Source organism: Echinops telfairi, unplaced genomic scaffold (genome assembly GCF_000313985.2).
Source record: "Echinops telfairi isolate 266 unplaced genomic scaffold, ASM31398v2 ScPeMD7_70;HRSCAF=299, whole genome shotgun sequence".
Lineage (NCBI taxonomy): Eukaryota > Metazoa > Chordata > Mammalia > Afrosoricida > Tenrecidae > Echinops > Echinops telfairi.
In genome coordinates this window covers 35493093-35501741 of record NW_022103968.1, presented here as the reverse complement: position 1 = coordinate 35501741, position 8649 = coordinate 35493093, and positions in this window count along the sequence as shown.

Genomic DNA, 8649 nt, shown 5'->3' with positions numbered 1-8649 from the left:
CTGTCAGAAGAACAAACACACCTGTCTTGGAAGATGTGCCCAGATGCTCCTTAAAAGTGAAACTAATGACACTGTCTCACATACATGTTATCAGGAGAGGCCAGTCCCCGGGAGAAGGACATCAAGCTTGTTAAAGTAGAGGGTCAGCCCCAAAGAGGAAAACCCTCAACGAGTGGCTGTAACAATGGAGTCGAACACAGCACTGGTTATGAGGCTAGTGGAGGACTGGGCAGTATTGTGCTGCGTTGTACACAGGGCTGCTATGAGTCAATAGCATGCAACAACTACAACACTGAATGGACTACTAGTCTGAAGTGGAACCCAGCAGCATCTGGGAAAAAAGGACTAGCGATACGGTTTCCTAAAGACAACGTCCAAGGAAACCCAAGGAAGCAGTCCTATTCTACAACACATGAAGAGGTCGCTATGAGTTGGACTGGAATCAATGGCTAAGTTTTCTTTTTTAAATGACAATGGATTCTGAGTACCTTCTCATGTGTTGGTTGGCCATATTTCCATTTTCTTTGGAGAAAGGGATGTGTGAACTCTGTGTATTTTACATTTAACTTCAGTTATCTCCACACAAAGCTCCAATGTCAGTGTCATTCACCCACATTATAGTGTGATGAAATGGACACAGAGCGAGGTGGGAAGAGAACACCAGAGAATCAACGGCATGGTGACCGTCGCTGTGCGACCCAGGTTTCTGATTCTTTGCGTGGCACAGACATTTTTCTTTTAAAAAAAATCATTTTACTGGCATATGACATAGCATAAATGCAATCACTCAATCACATTAAGAAAAGTTGTGCAATCATTACCATAATCAATTTCAGAACATTTTCTTCTAGTGTTCACTTTTATTAGTTTCTCAATTCTGGATTCATATGCAGAAAATCATATAAAACACAAATTAACAAAAAACCAACTATGACTAGACAAAATATAGAAAAACCTCAACCTACAAGAGAACAGAAAATATTAAAAACTGAAACTTTAAAGTGAGTCAAAAGGTAAATCAAATGATAAGGTATTACATTTTAACCTATCCACACCTGTCATAATAGCCTTCACAGTGCTAAGAGCAAGGTAATCCAATCCCTCAACTATGGTCAGAGGGGATTTATAGGAGGCTTCATTTATGTATGGACCCTGCAAATGGATTTTGGGCTTCCACTGTCTTCTGTAGCCTTCTACAAACCAGGTGTTCACAATTTAAGCTCTGATATCATTCCCTTTTTTGGATTTGGATTTTATTATTGACAATCTTTGGATCACACAGGCTGGTGTGCTGCCTCCACGTGGACTTAGTTGATGCTTCACTTAGTGGCTGCTTGTTTGAAGGCAAGCGTTTAAAGACCCAGACACTATTTTTTTCTGACAAGCCTTTAACCCCAGATGCTATTCTTTCTGATAGCTGGTAGCATTTGGTTTCTTTTTTCTTTGCCATCATCATTTTAAAATTTTATTTTTATTATGACTTTAATAAATAATTTGGGGGGGCCTTTTAAAAATTATTTTCTCTCTTCTTTAAAAAAAATCATTTTATTGGTGTAAGAGGCCTGGTAAGGCATGATCAAGGGTAGTGTAACCGAGAGGAATTACTGAAACCCAAATGAAGGCTGAGCATGATACTGGGACAAGAGGAAAGTATAAGGAAATAGAGGAAAGAGCTAGGAAGCAAAGGGCATTTATAGAGGTCTAAATTAAGGCATGTACATATGTAAATATATTTATATATGAGGATGAGGAAATAGATCTGTGTATATACTTATAGGTTTAGTATTAAGGTAGTAGATGGACATTGGGCCTCCACTCAAGTACTCTCTCAATGCAAGAACACTTTGTTCTATTAAACTGGCATTCCATGATGCTCACCTTCCCAACATGATCACCGAAGACAAAATGGGTGCATAAGCAAATGTGGTGAAGAAAGCTGATGGTGCCCGGCTATCAAAAGATATAGTGTCTGGGGTCTTAAAGGCTTGAAAATAAACAAGCGGCCATCGAGCTGAGAAGCAACAAAGCTCACATGGAAGAAGCACACCAGCCTGTGTGATCACAAGGTGCTGAAGATATCAGTTATCAGGCATCAAAGAACAAAAAAATCATATCATTGTGAATGAGGGGGAGTGTGGAGTGGGAATCCAAAGGCCATCTGTAGACAACTGGATATCCCCTTACGGAAGGGTCCCTGGGAGGTGCTGACCCAGTAGGGTGCAGTGTAGCAACAACTTTCCTCTAGTTCCTACATGCTTCCTCCCGCTTCCTCGCACTATCACAATCCCAATTCTGCCTCACAAATCCGGCTAGACCAGAGGATGTACACTGGTACAGATAGGAACTGGAAACACAGGGAATCCAGGACAGGTGATCCCTTCAGGACCAGTGGTGAGAGTGGCACCCAGAGGGTGGAGGGAGGGTGGGGTGGAAAGGAGGAACAGATTACAAGGATCTACATATAGCCTCCTCCCTGGGGGATGGACAACAGAAAAGTGGGTGAAGGGAGATGTCGGACAGTGTAAGATATGACAAAATACTAACATAAATTATCAAGGGTCCATGAGGGAGTGGGGAGGGAGGCGGAAAATGAGCTGATGCCAGGGGCTTAAGTGGAGAGCAAATGTTTTGAGAATGATGAAGGCAACGAATGTACAAATGTGCTTTATACAATTGATGTATGTATGGATTGTGTTAAGAGTTATGTGAGCCCCCAATAAAATGATTTTAAAAATTTCTTAAAGAGCTGAACGAGCCTCCAATAAAGTGATTAAAATATTAATAATAATAAATCATTTTATTGGAGGCTTGTACAACTCTTCTCATAATCCATACATCCATCCATTGTGTCAAGCACATTTGTACATTTGTTGCTATTATTGTTCTCAAAGCATTTTCCTTCTACTTGAGCCCTTGGTATCAACTCCTCATTTTTCCCCTCCCTCCCTGGCCCTCTCCCTCATGAACCCATGATAATTTATAAATTATTATTATTTTGTAATGTCTTACACTGTCCGATGTCTCCCATCACCCACTTTTCTGTTGTCCATCCCCCAGGGAGGGGGTTATATGTAGATCTTTGTGATCTGTTCCCCTTTTCTGTCCCACCTTACCCTTACCCTCCTGGTACTGCTACTCTCATTATTGGTCCTGAGGGGTTTATCTGTCCTGGGTTCCCTGTGCTTCCAACTATGATCTGTACAGTGTATATCCTCGGGTCTAGCTGGATTTGTAAGGTAGAATTGGGATCATGATAGAGGGTAGGGAGGGAGCATTGAAGAACTAGAGGAAAGTTGTATGTTTCATCGTTGCTATATTGCACCCTGACTGGCTCGTCTCCTCCCGGAGACCCTTCTGTAAGGGGATGTCCAGTTGTCTACAGATGGGATTTTGGTCTCCATTCCACACTACCCCTCATTCACAATGATACGATTTTTTGTTCTCTGATGCTTGATACCTGATCCCATCGACACCTCATCATTACACAGGCTGGTGTGCTTCTTCCATGTGGACTTTGTTGCTGCTCAGCTAGATGGACGCTTGTTTATTTTCAAGCCTTTAAGACCCCAGACACTATATCTTTTGATAGCCGGGCACCATCAGCTTTCTTCACCACATTTGCTTATGCACCCACTTTGTCTTCGGTGATCATGTTGGGAAGGTGAGCATCATGGAATGCCAGTTTAATAGAACAAAGTGTTCTTGCATTGAGGGAATATTTGAGTGGACACCCATTGTCCATTTGCTACCTTAATACTAAACCTATAAATCCATGTACATAGATCTATTTCCCCATCATCATATATATATTTACATGTGTACATGCTTGTATCTAGATCTCTACAAATGCCCCTTGCCTCCTAGTTGTGTCATTGGGTGTCTTCACCACACTTTGCTGTAGCACCCACATCTTTGGTTATCTCTCCATGAAGATAAGTATCAAGTAGAACCAGAGACGAGAGACATTTCAATTTGATCATTTCAGTAATGCAATAAATTAGTAAGGAAAAAAAATCAAATGAATTATTTTGTCAAATAATTGATTTAAAAAAAAGACTTATTAAATCCTTTTGAAAAGGTTGAAGTAGACTTTGAAGGACAAAGATAAGAGGCGAGATAAGCCCTGATGAGAGCTTGTTTCTAAGAAGATAAGGTTGTTCTAGAAAAATTGAAGTAGAAACAAAAAGGCCTTGTAAAAGCAATAGAGAGCTGTGTTTAATTCCAGAAAGGAGGGGAAGCAAAGTAGACGCTCTTGCATCAGAAAAAAATTAATAAAATAGAATATAATCAGTTGGCATGATTTAAACAGTCGAAAGTAATATAATTTTAGTATCAGTAGAACCAAGCTGTTATAGTATATTTCATTGATATTTTCAAGGTGTAATTTGAAAATTTATTTCCGTGTACATTTAATTCTTCAGAATCAATTACAGTAATATACCTAGTTTCCTACTAGATGAATTATAGTTGAAAGTGACCTTCTTTCTTTACAGTTTGAACATTTGCACAAAAGCTATGACTAAAATAAATAGTGCCCATTTTGGGGAGAGAGCCTTGTTTAATTCAGAATATAATTAAAATCTCATGTAGCTTTATTGGTTTTAGTATCCAGCAGAGAAAAAATATTGAAACTCCAAGAGATTTTGAATTAAATACCTACAACAGTTTAGTTTTATTAGTTCTGATGGTGTGGAAAAAAATCATAAGGACAACACTGAAAAAAATCTAGGCTTTTTTAGAGCCCCAAATGACTTTTAAACAATAAAACAAGCTATAAAACCTATGTGTGATATTAAAAATTATGTTGTTCAATAAATGTGATATTCACAAATGCGGCTATAATTTTTTCCACCTACACTACAGCAAAGTGAACATGGATCTGGTGACTGGATTTGGAAGAGGCGGTGTTACATAGCTTAACAGAGTTAAGTGCCTCAATTTGCTAGTTAGGATTATGTAGCAGAGTTGGAATGCTATACAGCCTTTTAACACCTTGTGCACGTCACTGTGTTTGAGGCCAAAGCGAAGAAAGAGATGGTGCTTCCTTTTCTTAATGGTTAGTCCCTGGAATTTTAATATTTATTTTGTAAGATTTGCCGACTTCGCTCCTACAGCTCATAGCTGAATCACACACCAAATAAACTAGCTCTAGAATTCTATATTATATTTGAAGATGGAGAAAAGGGCTGGTTAATGATTTACTATAAAAAACAGTAAATGAGTTGCAGTTATCTTAATTACATGCTCATTGGACCAATCCCCAAACCAAAGCCACAGCCATGAAGTCGATTCCGACTCATAGGAACCCTATATAGGGTTTCTGGGACTGTAAATTTTCATGGATACAGCCTCCTTCGTTCCCCATAGGGTGGCTGGTGGGTTTGAAATGCTGACCTCAAAGTTAGCAGCCCAATGCTTCTCCCACAGCACCATCAAGGCTCCTTTGCTAAATTAAAGAAGGAAGGAAAAAGGAGAAAGTCCAGGTCAAGGGGGATATTTAATGAGAAAAGCAGCCAAGTTGTCTGTTTAGTTCATTTCAGCCTCCATCTTTAAAGACTCAGACCTCTTTTGAATGCACATTTAGGCTTCAGGTAATAATAATCGTCCTTCCTTTATCCTCAAAAGAACCCTAGTGGCGCAGTGGGTTACAACTTGGGCTGCTACCACAGGTTGGCAGTTCAAAATCACCAGCTGCTCTGTGGAGGAGGTGGCTTCCTTCTCCCATAAAGATTTATACTCTTGGAAACCCACAAGGGCAATTTGTCCTATGGGGTCTCCATGAGTCAAAATTGGTTTGATGACAGCGAGGGTACCCCCTCCCCCTTTGTGCTCAATGGCTTTGTTCTTGGAGAGTTCTTTCCTTTCAAAGGCTCTCAGCACCTGCCCGAATTCTTCATCAGATCACGTGATGAGAAGGACTCCTACTGGAGTGGGGACCACACCAGACCAGGCTAATGAAGGGCCCAATGCTTCTCAAACAACCCTCCCAAAATAATTTCCACTATCATGCACTACCTGAAATCATATGTAAACTTACATAACTGAAATTCCTTCACCTTAAAAAAAGCATTTTCATTTCTTTAAACATAAGCCCATATTTATTTTTTCTAGGTTTTATATTAAAATGTTTTCAAACCTACAGAGAAGTTGGAACTAAATATTATACACTGCATACTTGTATACTCTGTATGCAAATCCATCTATTATTGTTTTGCTGTAATCTCTGATTACCAGGGCTTTACCACTCCCACCCCCCATAGAGTGGCTAATGGGTTTGAACCTCTGACCTTCCAAATCAGCAGTCAAGTGCCTAACCATTTGTAAGGATTCCTTACAAATGTGCTTAGATAGAATCAAAAGTGTACATACATATGTATATGTGTGTGTTTACTGAACTATTTAAAACTATATAGCAGATACCAAAACTCTTCAGCCCTTACTAAAAACTTTTTGCTTGACTCTCCAGAGATAAGGCATTTTCCAATGTAACCCAACAATTCAGTATCATACATATAACACAACTTAATAATGTTGTCAAACATACAATTCATACTAATTTTCCTCTAATTCCCCTGAATTTTTTGTAGCTTAAAAATACCAAACTTGGGTAACGAATGTACAAATGGGCTTTATACAATGTATGTATGTATGGATTGTGATAAGAGTTGTATGAGCCCCCAATAAAATGATTTAAGTACCAAACCATGCTTCAAGTTTTCCCATCCTTTTCTTTCCCTCTCTCAGAGGATGACTTTGAGCTCAGTAGCTGCTCTATTCCCGCAAGTGCTTTGGAAGCTGGTGTCCGGAGGTGCTGCCACATCAGTTCTGACTCACAGGGACCCTGCGTATAATAGAGCGAAACACTGCTCTGTCCGGTGCCCTCACAATGGTTGTGTTTGAGCCCATTGTTGCAGCCATTGTGTCAATCCATCTTCTTTTTTGCTTCCCCACTACGTCACCAATCATGATATCCCTTTTCAGGGACTAGTCTCCCCTGATTACAGGTCCCAAGTCCATGTACATGTGATGATGTGTCACCATTGTAGCTTCCAGGGAGCATTTTGGCTGTACTTCCTTCAAGACAGATATTTCTTCTGTTGCAGTCTATAATACTTTCAATATTCTTCACCAACACCTTAATTCAAATGCTTGATTCTTCTGTTCTTCCATATTCAATGTCCACATACACGTGATGATTACATTTTGATGCTTATCATCACAAAATTGGGCCACTGGAAGTAAGTCCCTTCAAGATGGATTTTTGTATTCTTTCCGCAGTTTCTGCCACTAGATGTTTTGGCCATACCTTGTATTTTTCTGCCCCGAGTAGCTACCTCTCCAAGAACTTATTTAGACTATGAATAGGTAAAACAGTCACGTGGTTCAATTCCCCAAAAGATTTAAAAGTTATAGAATATATTCTCCATTCACCTTGCCGCCACTTCATAAAGCAATTGAGTACTTTAGTTTTTGTGTATCTTTCCAGAGACAATTTATATCCATAGAATGAATGTACTGATAATCCAAATGCTAGCATACTCCATTTGCTGAGCTTGCCTGTGATTTCAGCACATCTGCCCTCGGATTCTCAGATAGGCCGGTGGCTCTTCACCCTAAAACGACCAGGAGTCATTTTAGAGCAAGTCCCTAATGCTTCAGATGAGAAAACTAAAGCTCAGAGAGGCAACATCCTCACGTGTCATTTCCTGAATGTGGAAGGTTTGCCTTTCGCACTCCAGGACAGGATCCACTGAACTGTCAAATATCACTGGGGGAAGTCTTTCTTTCCCTGCCCACCCTCACCTAGGTGATGTTCCTTGTTACCCATTTTCAGGACATGATGCACACCTTCCTAGCATACACACAAGCCAGCGTGTTAAAATGTTTCCCACCCCCATACGGGCAGGGGCTCTACGTCTATAAGGTTCACTTTGGGCACGCCGCAGGTCCTCAGCTGACTGAGACTGAACCCAAGCCGGTCAGCTCCCAGTCCACTCCTCTTCCTACTGCAGTTCCACACAATAGAAGAAAAGAGTTCCAAGACTGAAAAACCTCCTCTATTGAAAAAACTGGGCAGGCTTTCCATTTTCTGCTATTAAGGAGCCGGGCGGGGGCCCTTGGCAGAAACGGCTCGCTGTGAGGTGTGACAACCGCAGGAGGACGTCAATCAGGAAAATGCCCCTTTGCCCCAGAGGCGAGTGCTGCCCACAGAGCTGAGGCCACTGCTTCAATAGAAAACACGTGTAAAACTGGGGAGTCAGGCTGTGAGCAGCTGCAGCCCCCAGGGCCCGTGGAGAGGGGCAAAGGAAAGGCCCCCATCCGGTGGGAGAAGCGTGCACAGGCCCCTACCCTGATCCCCGGCTGAGCCGAGCGGCTTCTGCCAACGTCCCCAGGGCTGCGTGCCGGGCACCGACACACAACTGGCTGGAGCGACTAGGAATCTGGGCAGTTCCCCACGGGCACGGCTTCAGGCTCGGAGTTTGGGACAAGACGCGCTGGGCCAAAGCAGTGCCGCCGTAACTCCAGAGAGCGCGCCCACCGAGAAGGGTGCTCTCGGGCGGTGAAAACACGGCCCTCCCGCGGCCACAGTCCCTCCGCTCCTCGCTCGCGGCGGGCCCAGGCCCCGCTGCTGCCAGCCGGGACTCGAGC